A 20507-nucleotide genomic window follows, 5' to 3' on the forward strand; every position below is an offset into this window, starting at 1 on the left:
TCCAAAGGGAAGCAGAGAGCTCAGGAGGTGTGATTGTACATGCCCTTTTCATTAGCATTCAGTTTTGGTCTGTTGCTTATGATGAGATAGGACAAGCATTTTCAGGGTGCTCCATTAAATTTCTTCCTAACGCCTGAATCTCTTTATGATAGTGGGAAGATAAGATGCCCTTGTCCTCTGTGTCCTTTTATTATTCACTCTAACCTGGTTCTCAAGTGTCTCCATTCACCCATTCTGAAGCCTTCTTTTCCTAATCTTTGTAGATTATTTCTCCATTTTTTGAAGACCGGGCAGTTGGCTCTTAAATGTTTCCTGCGGTCCTTTCATTTCACTGAATTTTAAATATTTCAGCCAATTTGAAGAGTTCATAATGATGAATAAGATTAAGCTTGGAGCTTAACCTTTTGAAACTGGGTGACGCGTTAACTCGGCTGGAACGCTGGTTAATTTAACAGCAGGAGTTGAATTAACTTGTCACAGCTCTGCCATTGTTAAATTTCCTGCCCCTGATCCTTGTCCCAATCTCAGGGAACTTGGTTGTCCTGGGACCAGGGGATGAGCCAGGGTGAAGAATAGGGTGGAAATGGGAAAGGAAAGGCAGCACGCATTGTTGGGATGGTAGCAGGATGACCGGAAATGGCCAGGCGAGAAATCCATTTCAGTTGGAGAAGACTAGAAGAAAACAGCTCAGAGGGAGCTTGAAAAATACAAGCAGTACAAGGGAGGCTTGGGAGGGTGTGCAGTGAGGAACGGAGAGGGGATGAGATAAGAAAGAGAAGAGTATGTTAAGAGGAGGCAGTGGGTGATGCGATTTGAATTTCTTGGAAATGCATTATGCTCGGCACATTAGAAGCTCTTAATAGTGACAGTCTGGCAAACAAAAATAAAATGACCTGCTTAAAAATACCTCTTGTGTTAGGTAGGAATGAATATGTTGAACTGTAGGAATCATTGCAGAGATGATCTCATCAGAGAGAAGTTCTTCTTCTTTTTTTTTTTTTTTAAAAGTGTTTTAATGTTTATTTGTTTCTGAGAGAGAGAGAGAGCAGGGGAGGGGCTGAGAGAGAGGGAGATACAGAATCTGAAGCAGGCTCCAGGCTCTGAACCTCAGCAGAATGCCTGACAGAGTCCGACCCGGGGCTCAAATTCACGAACGGCGAGATCATGACCGGAGCCAGAGTCGGATTCTTAAACTGACTGAGCCACCCAGGTGCCTCGAGAGAGTTCTTCTAGGTTGGACTCCACAAACATATGTATTTGGCATATTTGTAGATCACTGTGAAACATTTTGGCTTGTTGCAGTTTAGTCAGGACCAGGGGAAGAGAGGAAAGGAGTAGAAGGAGGCGGCAGGAAAGTAATTCAGGGGACAGGGAGTCAGAGGAGGGAGGTCTAGGGGAGAGCTTAGGGGGGGTCTTTCCCCAGGGAGGAGTGGAGGCTGGGGACAGAATGTAAACTTGGAAGCAGCTGTGGCCTTTTGCGCAGCTGTCCCTCCAACACACAGGCATTGTGGGCTAGAATGCTCTGTGCATGTATGGCTTGCTTACCCCACGATTAACCCCCATATATGCATTATCTCAGGTTTGTGATTCCTTCTCAGCCAGGAAGCTTTGCGCAGTAGAGTAAGCGGCTCAGCCTTCTGGGCAGAGGCCTAATGACACCTGAAACACAGGCAAAACAACCAGTCTGCTTCTAAGCACCAGCCACTTTGAGGCCCATCAGTAGAGATCACCTGGAGCCCATCTTCCTTCCGATTGTTTTGGGAGTGCCTTCACTTAACGCCGAAGGGACATTTTCTTTTCTATTTGTATGATTTTGTTTCAGGGCTGACGTTATTCTGTGGGTGCTCTAACAGGTTTTCAATTTCCAAGGTAGTTGCCTGAAAAGACTGTTGGCTGTTCAGGAGCCTAACCAGCTCTCAGTAGCTGGATCTGAAGCGGATTACTAAGGATTCCAAGGCCTTTTGCTTCTGTCCAAAATTACTTTAAAGTCTAGCTAACAGATGGCTGGGCTGTGTCTGATGGATCAAGAGAGTGAGGCAAGTGGAGGAAAGGTGAAAGGGATAAGTAGGAGATAGAGGACAAAAGGAAGGTTTAAAAAAAAGTGTGATAAGAGAAGAAAAGAGTGAAGAATTTCTTATTTAGCTTCAGTATAGAAACTGAACTCTCGAGGCATTTTAAATTCACCAATCGATGTTCAAAGGTGCAAAGAAAGTTTTGAATCCAGGTGGCTAGAAAGCAATGCACTAAAAAGTAAACATAATCAAAGAGATGTGGTAAATTAGTGGATAAGCTAGAACTCTCCTCCTGTACCACCAGCAGTTTGCTGAACGCGTGTTTGTTTTGCTTCAAAGAGCCCAAGCGGGGTACCATTGCTGGTGAAGGTTGGGCAGAATTTGGGGGCATAAATTCGCATAGTAGCTTATACTGCTATAGTGGTAATTACATGTTTCCTTTTTCTACGCAGGTAAAATTTAAAAAAAAAAAAATCCTTTTTTCACCATCTAACAGAAGTCTCGTAATAAAAATAACATCTAGTTTGAGGTGGATTTGTCTTGTTCTCCAGGAAAAGAATTTAGTTTTTCAAGTTCTAAGGGACCCTTAAGTTATACAGTATCCAGATAATGGACTCCAGAGGGAGCACCCTATAGAAACAATAGTGCCATCCTTGAACACAATGCTTCTTAATATTACTCGGCACATCCGAGTTTGATTGAACTTAGCATTTCTGTTAGACAATGACAATGAGGTAAGAAAACTTCAAATAAAAATGAATGGCCCGACAGTTTCTTTCGTCTCAAACGATTTCCAAAGTATGTTTCCCGGAATATTAAATGGAATGGCACTTCATGGAAAACACATGTCAAGACTTCGTTACTGTCTATCTTCAGGAGATGCTAAAGAACCGCCCCAATGGATTGACCACAGAATCACTTTTCTTCAGAGTACCAATCGTTACATTTTGGAACAGAACTATTCTTCCTACGAATATTACCGTCATTCTTTCACCGAGTCTTCATGAACATGTTCACAAATGGCTGACCCGTAGCCTCTTCAGAGACAGTTCGACATTCCCAGTGCCCCCAGTATGGTTTAACGTTACAGGTTTGACATAAGGAATGGTTAGCTATTCATGTCGTGCGAGCTTGGGCAGTGCCTTTAGTTTGTTGTTGACTTCTGTGTGTGGCAGACGGGGTCCCAGTAACTCCACGTGTTCGAGTAAGAGAGGTGCCAGGGGGTCACTACCAGGAAAACCAACGCTCAAAGTTTCAAGGTTTCTGTGTGCCTGGAACGTACTTTCTGTGGCCCCAGTGAAGGGCTGCTCTGCTACGTGTGAGCAGGACATCTGTACTCCCAGTCAAATGGCCATCCAGGCACCTCAGTGCTTCTTTATGGGCCTGTAATTTCTATTATGACTTTAGACTGTCATCTTTCAGCATATTTTCATTTATTGTTTTTAGCCACAATCAGGGCAGTAATAGGAGAGCAATTCTAGGGAGTGAATGCACAGATAAAATATGTGGACCCTGGCGATCGTGAGGTCTACTTAGCCACACCTCATATTTCAGTTCACAGAAATGCGTGTGGGGGCTGACATAAGTACTCCCTGTTGTGTTATTGCTTCAGGCTCAGTAGCCCTTTGAGAAGACCGGAGAATAAAGGACTGCAGAGAGCGGGTGTTGTCGAAATGGCAGTGCTAGAGAGGGTGCCTACAAGCACCCGAGAGAGTTTTATGTTTTTTAACAAATGTTTTCTTGATGTTACCCTCAAATCCCACCTGTGTTTCCTTCTCTCGCCATCCACATCAGTCACGTCTTTGCTTTTCAGGCTTCCTTTTGAGGCATCAATGAACCTAAAGGAAACCAGCATGGTGGGAATTTCGCGACAACTTGCAGCACTATCGCTTTCTTGGCAGCAATGCGACTAAATGGCATTCAGACTCTCACTGCAGGGCCACAGCTGATCAATAATTTCCAGGAGCCCCTTCTGACTGTGTCAGAAGCAAAACCAAGGGATGTGACTGGGCCAGTTAGAAATAGCACCCTGACAGGAAAATTCCAGGGCAGTCAAAAGATAAATTGTAACATTTGGTTATATTACTATGTGTTAAGGCTCTTTCTTGACAGGAGACATTTGGTTCCCATTTTAAGGCTGCAGAGGGCTTTAACTAAGCATAGAGATAGGAGTGTCACAAAGGAGTGTTTCAAACGGCTACATTAAGAAATTGAGGTTGTCAAATCTCGCCTTGTGATTTTAAGGATGAGAAACGATCATCCAGGTATATACTAAAAGGCTCCATTAGAAAACTATTTTAAATGCTGTTACCCTGGTGGAGCCTCCTCTAATGAAATGGAAATAATGTTATGATTTCTAAACTATTTTTTTCTCACTTTTCTATGAGGAAAGTCTCTCATCTGGCAATAGTACAGATATATTTTTCTCAGCTTATTACTTTTCCTTAGTAGTAGTAGCAGATATAGTTATATAGATAGTTGCTGCATGATTAACTAGGAACTCCAACTTTAAAAAATATTAAGTAATACAATGCCTGTCCAAAATAGCGCTTATGTATAAGAGAGCTTGATAGGTGTTTTTGAGTGATGAAGAAAACAAAAAATTCACTTCTTTTCCTTTGTATTGTGCATGTAGAGAGTAGAAGACACAGACTATTATAAACATCATTGTCATCAACGCCATTTATTGACGGCTGCATGTAAAATACAATGTGGCTGGGGTACAAGAAAAAGGAAACTTGATTCTTGGACTCCTTAACCTCTTCTCATAAATTAGCAAAGGTGAAGGTCAGACTCTTTAAGTAGTCCTGCAGGTCATCAATGGTTAATGTAGTATTTGGAGGGAGACCTCCCAGACTCTAAAGCCTTTGCTCATCATTTAACACGGGACTGTGTCCTGCTCAGTGACAAAAAGTTGGTGCCAACAGGGTATTTATGCTGCTTTCAGCCTCAGTTATTTCATCGGTAAAATGGGAATAATGTCACACTTACTACATACATTTCAGAACTGTTGTAAAGAAAAGAGATAATTGATATGCAGAAATTAATAAAGGCTCTTAGTTAATGCATTAAAGATAGTTAATTTTTTCAACATCATCATCATCATCATCATCATCATCATCTTCCTCCTCCTCAACCAAACTGCAAAGTGCCTTGTAGAGTTAGGTGAGATAATTACCCTTCTTAAAGGGTTAAGGTTAATACTGACTAGCACTTTGAAAGGGCCAGGTTTGACAGACAAGGGAAAAAAAAAACATTCAAATTTAGAGGGAATATTTGTGGTATAACTTGGAGGCAAATATTTTAATTTAATGTCGTGGAGGACCTTTTTTGTCTTCAGTTTTTATTTGTTTGTTTTGCGAGAGAGAGAGAGAGAGAGAGAGAGAGAGAGAGAGAGATAAAGTGTGTACATAAATAGGGAGAGAATGGGATAGGGAATCCCAAGCAGGTTCTGAGCAGTCAGTACAGAGCCCAATGCGGGGCTCAGAGTCATGAACCATGAAATCATGACCTAAGCTAAAATCAAGAGTCGGCCACTTAATGAACTGAGTCACCCAGGTGCCCCATCTTCAAGTTTTTATTCAAATTCCAGTTTGCTAACATACAGCATATTAGTTTCCGGTGTAGAATTTAGTGATTCATCACTTACCTACAACACCCAGTGAGCAGGACTTGAGAGGGGGAGTGGTGTATGTGTGTCAGGGTAATGGCAATTATGTATTTATTTATCTATTCAAGAAAACATTTAATGACTGCTGCTCTATGCCAGTCAAAATACGAGATACTGGATTTATATGTTACATAAACAATGATTTCTGCATTCAAGAAGCTCACAGTTTGATGGGGCATCAAATAATGAATCAGTATTTCTTCAGCATGGACAATGTTATAAAATAGAGATGTGTACAAGGTACAGTGGTAGCAATGAGCAAGAAGAAGCCAACTTTCATGAGAAGACTGTAAAAGTCTTTTCTGAAGGATACTGCTTAAAACTACACTTTCTTTTCAAACTGCAGTTTGAATTTCAGAGGATGTATAGCTCAGGAGCTGACCAGAGTAGTGAACTGACACAATCAAAATCCTTGACCCCCCAAAAAAACAAAACAAAAAAAAAACACAAAAAAAATTCCTCTACCTATAGGATAGAGAGTGGGGAAGCAGAAATATCTGAAAAATGATGTTTTATATTATACAGGCAAAGGATAGGGTCTGGCCATGGATGGATTTGGAAGAATTAATGGATGATGGACTCTGTGTCAAAGGTAAAAGAAGAGACATGGCAAATACGAGATTATATTTACAGGCTTGAATGTTGTCAGAGATAATCGTGCCTTTGATATATACACAGAAAGATGAAGAGCCATACAAAATGTCAGCTTGAGTGGGAGTTAATTATCCTAGCATGGAGAGAATTTCAAGAAGGTATCAACCAATGGAACTGACTGGGAAAATTGAATAGCATATAAGCATTTTCTGAATTAGATCTATTTCATTTTGTACAGTGCTCACAAACCACAAAGATATAATGGATAAATCTCCTTTTTGGGCTTGTCAAGAACAGGGAGATAAAAATAAAAAGAGTTTCATACAGCATCCCTGGTTCAAAAAAAGAAAAAAAATCCGAATACACTTATTTCAGAGCCCATAGTGATTTTGGGATTATGCCCTGTTCTACTCTCCTTGATTAGTATCAGAAAGTGAGCTGACTCTTTTTGTAGGTAAAATCTGCAAAATAACACACTTCTTTGCCGTTTTAAGTAAGAATATTTGAAAATGGGAGAGTTGTTTAAATTGCATGGAAAATAATTTCTCTTCAGTCTGTCACCACAGTCATGGTTATTGTCATTATAGTCCTGACAGTATAGATTTCATAGCTGTGGTCTGATATGCACTTCTCTGGTATGTTCTATTCTGACTTTTGAATAAAGAAAAGCACGTCACATTTGCTTTTCTGTGTTGTGCAAATGTTCTGGTTTTCCTAGGTGTTACATGTCATAATTATTAATACATCTTTTTTTTTTAAATCCCCTGTTACTTGGAAGGGGGAAAAAAAAAAAACCTTCCTGAAATAACATGCAGTGAAAACCCAAGTGAGTAAACAAAGATCTGAAAATCTACATTTATTTTTTTCAGTGAAGGAGTATGGCATGCACAATAGATTTTAACTTTCACATAAGGGAGCGTCAGTCTTGCCAGTCCTGCCTTAATGACAGAGATCAAAATTTAAAATGGTTCAGATCAAAAGTGTATTCCCAGGAGTATATAGGAAATTTGGAAGACATAAGCCAAATGGACAGTATTTGATGGGCCTGGATGAGTAACAGAAATCAGAGTGGCGAAGAGAATCCGGGGAAATTCATGTTTTTGACTTGTACATTGAGATGCTTCCAAATTCCATGAAGATAAGTAGGGATAGTATAGCTTACTGATTAAGAACATGGGTTTATCATCAAACAGAACTAGATTCAAACTCTGTTTGGCAACTAATTATGGGATTCGGGGCAGTGATTCATCTTCACTGACTCTCAGCTCCTTCGTTTAAGATGGTGAGAGGTGAAGTGAGAGTAAAATAGATTATGTTTGCAAAAGGCTCAGCATGGCACCTAACGTAGTGATTCATCAAAAATGGTACTAGCATTAAAATTTTACATTTCTTTCTCCAGACCTAACTTTGAGAGTTCAAACCATAAGAAACATCTCAGGTGTTCATGGGCAGGGGATTTACTGCTCCTCAGTTCTCCTCATGTCCATCACTAGAGAACTACAGAAGTCTGAGCATTTCCTTTGGCAAATGCACATTGGTGTTCTGCCCTCTCCCTTCTAGACTCCAGATGACTATCTCTTTATGAGCTGGTCCTGAAGACTCAGATACCCAGTACTGCTTCTAGAAGGCAGAGCTGCTTAAATGATTGCCTTCCTGTCCTGGGGCTTTTTGATGGTTGTTGGGCCTTCTGGCTTGAGTTGCTCTTATGTGGGGGCACTTTGCCCCATTAGCCTTCAGTTTTGTTTTGTTTTGTTTTCCTGCCATTCTTCTATCTCAGCTCCTTGAGAAACGGAGAGCAAGAGTGAACTTAGACTCTAATCACTGATATGAGGCTTGGGACGATTCCTCCCCATGAATGGATTGAAGAGTTTACTCATCTAAGCAAAAGTTGGAAACAGCGGCTGTCAGTTTTTGTTTTTGTTTTTGTTTTTGTTTTAATCTCCAGGGTGCTCATTTTGGGGGATGTAGTAGAAGCTTCTTAGACTTAGGGCAATTGTTAAACAAATTTCTAGTCCCACCTTACAATTCCAACCAGGCAGGAGGAGAATCCCTCTTCCTCAGCACAAGCTTTAGATGCCAACATTACCTGAGGCCACTTGGTCATGGCCAAATACTGATAAGCAACTTGTGTTGGAGCAGTGGACATTAGTGACACTCCTCTTAGTGCTGTTGACAGAATTGCTTCCGGTGACTTAGTCTCTCTCTGTTTGAACTAGACCAGGATCACACGTGCTAGTGTAATGCAGGGTCACCTTAGGACTCCTTCCACTCTGGATCCTGTGGACTCAGAGTACTCGAAACATGGAACGTATTTCTTGCAGAGAAACTCCAAAGAAGGAGCAGGTTGGCAAGACCTGATCTGAAAGGAACCAAAATTTTGGAAACTTGGAACAAGCTTCTAAGAACTGTTTCTTCGGGGATATTCACAGTCAATTCAGAGTCTCCAAGTGATTTACACTGAAGAGCAGAAAATAGCAGTCTCTTCTATTTGGAATTTGTCATTTTGTCACTTGTATTATTTAGAGTACTAAAGAAAGCCAAACTCAAAAAATGTTACCATAATGACAAAATGAACTAATGTATGTCTTAGAACTAGTGAGCCATTTAACACCTTCTAAGATTTGGCTCGTTAAGAAAGAAAAAATATTTCCTGTTTTGTAACAATTTTCTAGATTTTCCATTTCTTCTCTCCTTGGAGGAATAGAAAATGTAATACTGATATGGCAGTCATTTGAAAGTAATTTCAAAAGGCTACTCAGTTTACTACTTAAGATCAAAGTCTACGTTTTTCTAACATTCTTTTGATACTAATTACCATTATAGATTAATTGACTTCCATCTGGGAAAGGATATAAATATGTATGTGTGTGTGTATATATGTATATATGCGTATATATATTACATACACATACATATATATGTATACATATATACATGTATATAATAAACATACACACATACACACATGCACACATAACCATGCAATGCTGTTTTATATACGTACATAAGTGTATGTGCAAAGGGATACATATACACATACACACATGTATACATGTATATCCATAATATGCTAAAATAAAGGCAGCAAAATAACTGGGTTTTAAAATTCAGAATTGACTTATGAGGACATATTAGAGGTGTTTTACAAAATAAAACATAATAAAATAAAACAAAACAAAACAAAACACTGTTGAAACCAAGCAGGAAAGTGAGTTAAAGATTTTATGTAGGAAAAGATTTTATTCTAGCCCCCTTGCAACTCTGTAAGACCTTTTTGAAATGTAGGAACAGAAGCACAAGCCACTTTCCCAGCTTTCTCCCTCTCTCTTTTTCTTCACATTTTATAAAACTGCGGTTTTATTGCTAGATAATATGGTAAAAAAAGATTCATTGTAAGGGTTACCTAACAACGTTGGTGGTGTTGATGAATAGTTGCAATTAATACATTCCCTTAATTAGTCTGATACCCAGAAGATGCACCTGGCAGGTCATTTTAATACTACAATTGATTTATAGCTGCTAGAAATGATTTTACCGGCTATCTTCAGAGAGTACAATTAGAGTGGATTTCATTTTTTTATGCATTTTCACTGAGGAATCAACATAAAAGGTCTATGTAATTCAGAACAAAGCAGCTATAATGTACTAATGGTTTATGGATTTTATTAATATTCAGCTAACATTAGAGGCAATTTTAGGAGAGAGCAACCTATTTTCTTTATGAAGTATTCAGTTTTTTAGTATCTGAGTGCTTTGTTTAACAAATAAACCTTGATATTTTCTGATGAGTTGCTTTTATTTCTTATAGGAAAAATGTTATATGTTCTAACATGAAAAAAGAAAATAAAAATTTTAAGTGCTGTTTATTAATTGCATGCAGATGCATTTCTATACTGTATATTTACTTTTTAAATACATGTAAATTTAAAAATAAGTCATCAGGCATTCATGTGATTTAAATAGAGCTTCCATTAATATAATTGTTGAGCTAATGGATGAACTCTATTAGTAACGGAGGGAGTCATACTTCGTGGTTGAACAGGTAACAGAATATTTTAAGAACCCGATTACATATCTGGCTTTTAATTCCCTGTTTATCTGGGATATTAATTTTGCTAATCGGGAATCTTTGTCCTTCTCTCTCGTCCTCCATAACAGGGGACCACTTGCCTTCTTTAGTTTAAGACAGTAGGACAATGAGAAATCAGTCCCACAGATAAAGCCAATAGTCCTATGAAAAGTATTAATATTTAAATACACTATTCCTATGACTAAAAGGAATGCTACCTGAAAAACGTCTTTATCAAAGGATCAGTGAACCTCTGCTGGCTCCAGGAGAATTTATGTTTAAAAATCCAAAATTTATTAAAAATTTGTCCTATGACTATTTTGTGAGGGCCTACCACAGGCGGGATACTAACTTCAGAAGAGCTGTGGATTCAAGAGGCAAGCAACAAAAAAAGCCTCTGCCAGCACGTTATTGCAGCCTGGTGGGGAAGGGCAGGAGGATTCATCGACTGATCCACAAAGGCAAAGTCTACAAAGTCGTAATGAACTGTTGGATCCCATGAAGGAGATGTTGAGGAGCCTGCGAAGGGGCATCCCAGGGAGGCCCGGCTGCTGCTGCATTTCTGTGTCACAGATTCTAATCCCGACATTGGCAGCTTGGTCCAAACCACAGAGGAACGCAGCACAGCACCCGCAGTGCCCCATAATGACGTCTCTCCTCCGTCAACAGTGAAAATTCTTCTTCCTCCCCCCCCCTCCCCCATCAGTAGGTGAATTCGGCTTTTTTTGTTTGGTTTTGCTTTTAGTAGTTAATGCATCGCAAAGTCGTCAGGTCTCTTGTCCAAATTTCCTTCCTACTAAAGCTCCACATTACAAGGATAGCCAGGTAGGGTTACCAGGAGAGTTCAGGCTCAGGTATTCTAATTCTTTGGAAGCTGACCATCCACATAGAGTGTAATTTCTCAAATCAAACACATGTATTTTTAAAATAAAACTTTCCCAGCCAACACCATTCTGGATAACTGAGGATTAAGCAAAATTAGTACTGATTGGTCTGGAACCATTAAGGCAACATGATCTCTCAGGGCACTCTAAGACCTCTGGTTCTGTACCTTTCCTATAAAACTACAGGTTAAAAACAAATCTGTGCTTGTTTACCAAACAGTGCGGCTACCCATAAAGACTCCCTGGAGAATGTCCTGATGTCAATAGGAAATTACAGGATGACTTCCACTAGGATTAGAGGGCCACAGGATTTGGAAGTTTCCAGGTATCAAAAGCGAAGACATTTTCTCTGTGAACATTCTGGCATGGTTGACAGAGGGTTAAAGTAGGATGCCTGTTGGCTACGGGTGCCTGCTAACCCCTTTACCACCACTTCTGTGGCTATACTGAAGGAATCAGTTAGCATTTCCTAAATTACAGGATTGGGACTTCAAGAGGTCATTTTGCCCATCCCCCTGCTTCTGGGCAGGACAGTACTTAATTATCTTGGCTCACAGAGCTCTCTCTGAAACCAATTGATGCATAGATGCAATCATTTGCCTCAGGGGAACATGATGTTATGCAGATAGATTGTTTTTGTTTATTTCTGGTTTTGGCGAAGGAACATTTAAAAGTGAAATTCTCTCCCACTTGATTTTGTTTGCAGTGTGGTCTAAATTATATTCTGCTCTGGTTCTCATGCTGCAGGAGGTTTTTAATGCCGAACAGGATCACTGACAGCCATCTGTGCCTGGCCCCAGGCATGGACTCTCCTAGGATATGTCTACACTCACCTGTCGGCACCACAGGTTTAGGCTGCTAATATCATTTGAACACTTTGCATTGAAAGAAATAGGAATAAAAAGGTAGTTTTGCGTCCTGTGGGAGAGTCATTATTCTTCCAACTTGCTGGGCAGCTCCTCCTTGCCAACTTCTTCACTGCTCGCTGTTGAGGCAACTCGTGTGACATTACATTCTTCCCTCTTTCCTTTCAAGACAATGTGTTTTTAAGGTAATCTAAAACCAACTTCTGATTTAAACGCTTACGATTAGTTGCCTCTGATGCTTTTTCTCCTAATTTCCCACTACCGTGCTTACGAACACAAGAAATAATGAGAATCAAGACATAAAATCAATCTGTGGCTTGTAAATGATTTTAAAACAAGAAGCAGACCAGTCTCAATGACCTAAAAGAAGGTAGGCAGATTCCTCTTTAAAGTGCTGCCTGACTCCATCAGGAGCCTCGAGTCTGCATACAGCATTCGAAGACGAGGGGGCATCTCACCTGTGCGTCTGTCCGTGGGTTGTGGAAACTGGAGAGATACCAGCATCCTCTCTGTCCCCTGGGAGCTTGTGAGAAATGAGGGATCCCAGGTCCTGTCCAAACCTACTCAGTCACAATCTGCACTTGAACAAGATCTGCAGGGGACCTGTGCACTCATCAAAGTTTGGGAAACAATGCTTAAAACTTTGAGACCCTCTCCCAATATGCAGCATTAAGAAGTAAACACATGGGGCACCTGGGTGACTCAGTCGGTTAAGGGTCCGACTTCGGCTCAGGTCATGATCTCACAGCTCGTGGGTTTGAGCCCACGCTGACAGCTCAGAGCCTGGAGCTTCTTTCAGATTCTGTGTCTTCCTCTCTCTCTCTGCTCTTCCCTTGCTCACACTCTGTCAATCTCTCTCTCGAAAAATAAATAAACATCAAAAATTTTTTTTTAAAAAGAAGTAAACATAGATGGCAAGAATGAGAATTTTAATTAAACTTGATGATATTCTGTTTCAGCTTATGCTAACAATTTTTTAACATAAGTTAGGAGACCGAGTGAAAAATGTCTTTTTTTCTTTATCCATAGCAGAGTTGCATAGAACAATAAAATGGCCTTTTTACTGTTTTACGTTTCCAGGGTACTTAAGGAATTAATTTCTGCATATTTAAACTTAGAGTAAATGACCTGGGCATGACGTTTGCTTTAATTTGACCGGGACTATCCAGTGGCAGGGATCATTCACACCCGACCTTAACTTCCTTCCCAGGTAAGATCTCCAAAAGGCTGTGTTAAGTACATTTAAAAATTGGAATGTACAAAATCATTTCAACTATTTAAAAGATGCACAGGAGACATTATAGTAAGAAAACACACCAATTGCTAATGACTTTTACAAGAATTTTGGATGACCTCTTTTTCTTCACTTTAACTTTTTGTATATCCCAATATTGCTATACTAAGTATGTACTATTTTTATAGTCAGAAAATGATACTACTTAAAACTCAATTCATGCAGGTTGTTTCGGGGGTAAGATGAAGCTATGTAAAATGGCTGAAAGTCTGGAAGCAAAATATTTTTTATCCTTTTCTGTATTTGTAGCTTTCTATATAAAATAATACATTTTCTGTAGCGGTTACCATATGAGTTTCAATAAATGTCTAATAAGTAAATTTTAAATCTTTTTTTTAATGTTTACTTAATTTTGAGAGAGTAAGAGACAGAGTGTGAGCAGGGGAGAGGCAGAGAGAGAGGGAGACACAGAATCCGAAGCAGGATTTGAGCTCAGGCTCAGAGCTGTCAGCACAGAGCCTGACGCAGGGCCCGAACTCATGGACCGCCAGATCATGACCTGAGCAGAAGTCGAACACTTAACAGACTGAGCCACCTAGGTGTCCCTCTAATAAGTAAATTTTAAATGAATGAATGCATGAGTGTAGAATTTACTCCTCAATTAGAGTTAACTGTGAGGTATTTGAATTATGAATTTTGAGACAGTATCATCCATAAAATGGTTAATTTTTTTTTTAATGTTTATTTTTGAGAGAGAGAGAGAGAGAGAGAGAGAATGTGAGCAGGGAGGGGCAGAGAGAGAGACAAAATTCGAAGCAAGCTCCAGTCTCTGAGCTGGCAGCACAGAGCTCAACATCAAGCTCAAACCCATGAACTGTGAGATCATGACCTGAGCTGAAGTCGGACGCTCAACCAACCGAGCCACTTACGTAAATCGTAAAATATAGTGGTTCATTTGTATACACACAGTCAAGTCAGATTAGTGATAGAAAGTACAGTATTCAGCTCCCTTTTCATATTCTTTTTATGGCATTTTGTAAATGAGTGGTTTAACTAAACTTTCCCCAAACTTAGAAACATACTGTTTAGCATCTAGTTCCTTAAAAAGCAATTTACATTTATTTAAAAAAAATTGTTTATTTATTTTTGAGAGAGAGAGACAGAACACAAGCAGGGGAGGAGCAGAGAGAGAGAGGGTGACACAGAATCCGAAGCAGGGTCCAAGCTCTGAGTCATCAGGACAGAGCCCAGTGTGGGGCTGGAACTCACAAACCATGAGTTCATGATCTGAGCCAAAGTCGGAAGCTTAATTGACTGAACCACCCATGCTTCCCCAAAGGAGTTTACATTTAAATTAATTAGCATTTCCAAATCTCTTTAGTATATAAGTGGTAACACTGATGGGATAATTTAATTTTACTTGGAAGGTTCTGACCACTGGATTCAGAGATTTTAAATATTTTAGCTCTAGAATCTTTTTTTTTACCCGGTGTATTCTTAATGGGAGCATGAAAATTAAGTATAAACAAGAAGTTCTGGTTGTTTGGGTCAGGGGGCGGGGGGAGGGAATTCAGTTTCCTGTCTGACTCTTAATGAGGATCCCTAGAGGCCTGGATTTGGGAAACACAGTCTGAAAACCATGGAATCACAAAGTATTTGGATCACTGGGGTAAAGTAGAATTTTTTCCCCCCAGGGCACAACAGGGTCCACTAAAATATCATGCTTATTTAACATATTTATATCCATCATTTTTTGTGATCTCTGTAGCAATGAGAGTCATTTTCTCATAATACTCATGAAGAAGAGAGTTAGAGCCATCAATTGGGCTGATCATGTGGACATCACCATTGAGGCCTAAAGCCAGGCTTTTATCTCAAGTTAAAAGAATGCAAACCTCAAATATTTTCCATGCAAGACACTGCTATAAACATTAACAAAGTAGTTGATAAACTAGTAGTTATTGTTAACTAGAGAGGCAGGACAGTGTGTTGTCCAAAAGTTCACGTTCCTGAGTCAGACTACCTGGGTTCAAATCCTGCCTATACCATTCACTAGATCTATGACCTTAGGCAAGTTACTGAATTTCTTTGTTCTTGTTCCTTATCTGTACAATGTGGTTGTCATAATGTGCACCTAATAGATAATTTTGGAGTTGAAATGAGTTAATATAAGAAAAGGCCTGGCAATAGTAAGTGTTCAATAAATGTTAGCTATTTAGAGTACTTAGAGTAAGCCAGAACCATTTTTTGTATGTACTATTTATATTTAATTCATACCCCAAAGCAGTGGTGTATTTAAAAATTTTTTAATTTTATAGAAGAAAAAAACCAAAGGTCAATAATTATAAGAACTCTATAAAGATAAATCATGAATCTGGAAATTTAACTCAAGTCTCTAACTCCAAAGCCAATGCTCCTAATTATTATTTTTAAAGAAATCATAAAAACTTGTTTTTAAATACTACGAAATTTCATTGAATTATTTTCCCAAATTCATGCTGAATAGTAATAATTTTTAAATTTATTTAATCTTATTCTTCTGATCATTTGTTTTTACAATAGCCCCATTAGACATGGAGTAGGCAAATATTGTTCCTTATAACACAAGTTATTAAAAACATGTTTATGTAGAAAAATACCAGTAGTAGTATCCATATTAATGCAGAACAAAATATGTGGGAATGTAAACTCCAGTGTGGAATTTGTTCTGTCTCCCTGGCAATCAGTTCTGCTATTTTGTGTTTGATAGTCCTTATAGATTTTCATATTTCAGTTACTTCTTTTTTGCTGGTGCATTACATAAAATACCTAGTAATATTTAGAATAATCATCTCCCATAATTAGTATTTCACAGCATATCACTGAAATTGATCATTATTTCCTTTTGATGGCAAAGGTATCAGAATATCCCTTACAGAGTTCACTTCTGCAAAGTGTTAATTTCCCATCATTTTTTTATTTAAACAAGGATGGAAGAATAGAGTTCAGAAGGTAGTAGGTATTCTTATGACCAGCAATTAGGAAATTGAAATAAAATTTTAAAAGCTTAATGGGGTTGGAAATGGCAAACTGTGCCCTACTAAATTATCAATTTGTCAACTTTGAAATAATTCAGTAGAACCATGAATCTCTCATGAGTGACTATTAGATGATCTATTATGAGATAAGTCAATGAACTGAGTCTAGTTTCAATTGACTAATCACACACCTAAAAAAAACCCATAGATATTATTTCCATCTCCTCTTAAAACTTACTACTACTTAGCAAAGTGGACCAAACTTTAATGGAGAAAACAACTGGTCTACTCTTTTGCCCAAGAAGTTGTCCTTTTCGTTTGGGATTGAGGCATGTTTCCTTTATTGCAAAGGGCAGTTCATATTGAGGCTGTCATTTATATTGATGTTCTTTTTCAAAATGACACCTCCATGTAATTTTTTTCTGCAGAAAAATTGGACTTCAGTGTTCAGGGTCATTGGTAAGAGATCTTTCACTGATTCAAAATTCATTTAAAATTTTTAGGAAGAATGGGAAAAAAACAGAACGAAAACTCCCCAAGAGAGGTAATATGTACCTTACTTGGAAAAGCTAGTGCATTTTAAATGGACTCACCAAATAGAAGACAAGTTTTTTTTTTCCTTTGCCAATTTAATAACAACACATGGGAATTTCTTTCTCTAGAATTTTGTGAAAACTTACAATTATCATAGGACTGAGTGCAGTTTGTTTGCTCCCCACAAAAGCAGAGATGATTTTTATTGACCAATCTTTGATCCGAGAGATTAAAGAAAGTACTGCATGAGCAGTGAGAAGGATAACACCACGGGGGTCAATAGGCTTTACTGCTATTGGAAATGAAAGTGAATCATCCCATTGGGAGATGGGGTAATTTAGCATTCTTACTGGGAACTCAAGACTTTCTTTTTCTCCCTTTTTTTTGGACAAAAAAAATTCAACTTATGAATAGGTTTTTCCATGACTTAATACCATGGCCACACATGAGGTCATTTGGAGGGCACTAGATTCACCAACATAATTCTGTACAATGCTTTTTAGCCCAAATGGCCTGGCTGTCACATTCTCACACACTTGATTGAAATGTCCCTAGTAGACTTTTGGAATGCAGTCTGAAGGCTTAGTGACTCAATATTTTCACAGTGAATACATTTCCAATCTCATAGAAAGTTGCCACTAACTATCGCTCATGTTATATCTCTTTCGGTTTTCCTCTGAAATACTGTGAATAGAGCAAAATTCAAGTTTAGCTGAGTTTTGCGAAAACAGGATATCATAAATCCACACTGCCATTATTTGCCGTTATAATTACAATTCTGTTCAAGTCAAGATTATCTAGCCTACCACCTTTCAATTGATAGTTGATAAAATAGTTACTTTTACTTCTATTGTCGTAAATAGAAGGGTATTTTTTCCCCCTCTCTTTTTTCTGTAAGCCAGGGAGTAAGGGTTGGAAGCGTAACATCTGGTATGATGGTGACTGGGGATAATACTGAAATAGAATTGTTTATAGAATATTCACCAGGACTCCTGAGGCCTGACAAAATGTTCACGTTATGCTTCTTCATTTCTTTGAAAGATTGCCAAAGAAATTTCAGTGAATTTTCCAATTGTAGATCTCTTCTAATTTGCTAAAGACATATGAAGCTTGGGGCAATTTATTTTAAACTTTTGACTGATTATTTTTTTACAGAGTTCTTATGTGAAAATTTAAAATGCCTCTGTTCTTCTCTCTATAAGTCTTTGGATATAAGACAGGTCTTTCATATTGATTCTCAATAATGTACCACCCAGAGCTATTCAGTTCTGGTTCCAGTGGTTTCTAAAGCTGATTTAGTATTGGAATTACATAGAGAACTTAAAAGTTTTGATCAAAACTATTGTTTCCTCTCATCTTAAGTCAAGTGTCCATGTTGCTTTCCTTAGCAAGTGTATCCAACTCAACTCTCCACATCGTGTCTCTCCTTTGTTGGATTATTTCATTCTAATTTAAAATTGTGATTAATAATGAGCATAACCCTCTTCTCCTTAGGGGAATATTTATTAAATTTTTTGGAATAAATTTAGTAATGTATTAAGTACATTAATATAGTTTTACATTTATTTACTTAGATTCCCCTGATACCATTCAGTAAATATTGGCCATACCAAATGATGCCCAAGTGGCTAGAAATAGTGCATTCTTCTATTCAAAATATTTACTTTGGTTATTAGTGAGACTCTGTATAGTGATGAAGTCTGATTCATTAAGTATATTCAATATAGTAAATTTTGACTAATGTCATAAATAAAATTAATAGAAAATAATAAATGGTTCAGGAGACTAAAACTCTTTTCTAAAGTAAATGTTGATTTATTTTTGACCTGAGGCAAATCAATTAATTTGAATCCAGTGTATATAACTTAGGAACAATCTTTTGTTTGGAAGGCAGACCTGAGTCTCTAAGATTTTACTGAAACTCATAAAAGATTTCTCATTCTTAAACTGGGCAACTTTTTTTTTTTTAGTGTTTATTTATATATTTTGAAAGAGAGAGAGTGAGTACAAGCAAGGGAGGGGCAGAGAGAGAGAGGGAGAGAGAGAATCCCAAGCAGGTTCTGCTCTGTCAGCACAGATCCTGACTCAGGGCTTGATCTCATGAATCCATGAGATCGTGACCTGAGCTGAAATCAAGAGTCGGATGCTTTAACCAACAGAGTCATCCAGGCGCCCCTAAAGCAGGCAACTTCTGATTACTGTGCACCATTAGGTAGAAGAATTGATCTTAAACTTGATCTGAATGCCAAAGGGGAGTATGGAGTAACCTTAGTGCTATAGATCCTGTCAAATTCCTATATGCTAAAGTACAGTAGTTATAATTATTAAAATTATAACAATAATAATAGCTAATATTTATTGAGGCCTTACTGTATATCAGAAATTGTCCCTTACTTGGCATGCCATTTGATTCTTAAGATAAACATATGAGATAGGTATTGCAAGAGACAGGATGTTTGTGTTCCCCCAAATTCATATTTTGACATATAATACCTATTGTGATGGTATTTGGAGGCGGGGCTCTTGGGAAGTAATTAGGTCCTGAGGGTAGAGACCTCATGAATGGCATTAGTCTCTTATGTGGAAAGGCCAAGAAGCTGGCTTGCCCTCTCCATCATGTGAGGAAACAAGGAAAAGTAATCAGTCTGCAACTGAGAAAGCAGCCCTCACCAGAACCTCATCACGCGGGCCCTTCGATGTGAGCTTCCAGCCTCCAAAACTGTGAGAAATAAATGTTTGTTTTTTAAGCCTTTCAGTCCATAGCTGTTTGTTAGGGCAGTCCAAACTGGTTAGGACAAGTATTAATGTCACCCCTCTTGTAGGGGTGAGGAGACCATAAAATACAAAAAGCATGCCTAGACTTAAGATTCAAATTCGGGTCTGTTTGCCTCTGGATTCTACTTGAAAAACCTGTCTGCCATACTTTTCCCCTGCACTTTTGTATATTCACAGTCTATAACTGTGCACCACCTACATCAACTTCTCAAAGTCACCAAATTTCTTGGGGGTGGTGTTTGCCAGCCAATTATTCTTTTTGGGGGGCTTTGCCACTCTGGGCAAATATTTGAGCACCTGATGACTATTTTATTAAATTCTGTCACTAATATATAAAAGTAAGTGTAAACCAGAAAATGAATATGCTTATGCTGGATAGATATATGAAAAAACAATTGTGAGAAAGATGGAAATAAGTAAGCCCTGGAAAAGAATGAACCCTAAGCCTTATTTGGAAGCTCAGTGAACTTAAGCCGGCTGACCACGAGTTTAATTGTTAAGAAAACATTTATAGTATAGAATGTGTGTGAAATATTGGAAACAGCACCAAAGACTGCTTCTAAAAATCTGTGTACTTGTAGTTTGTAAACTTTTAAATTTTGTTACATTGTATAAGTCATTTGATGTTCATACACTGTATTTTTTCAGGTACTCATTATGTGTAAAAGGAAGGGACTGGGTTTAGTTTAGCTTAACTTTACCTAAGAATAACATATATTCCAAAAAAACAAATGGACTGATGTTAAAGCCTCCAAATGAACACCTGATTGTTTAATCAGACTCAGCCAAGGACCTAAAAGCTTAACAGGACACTTTCTAGGTACAGATTGCAGAAGCTCTATTTTCTATTAT

The sequence above is a fragment of the Panthera uncia genome (assembly GCF_023721935.1).
Source record: "Panthera uncia isolate 11264 chromosome C1 unlocalized genomic scaffold, Puncia_PCG_1.0 HiC_scaffold_3, whole genome shotgun sequence".
NCBI lineage: Eukaryota > Metazoa > Chordata > Mammalia > Carnivora > Felidae > Panthera > Panthera uncia.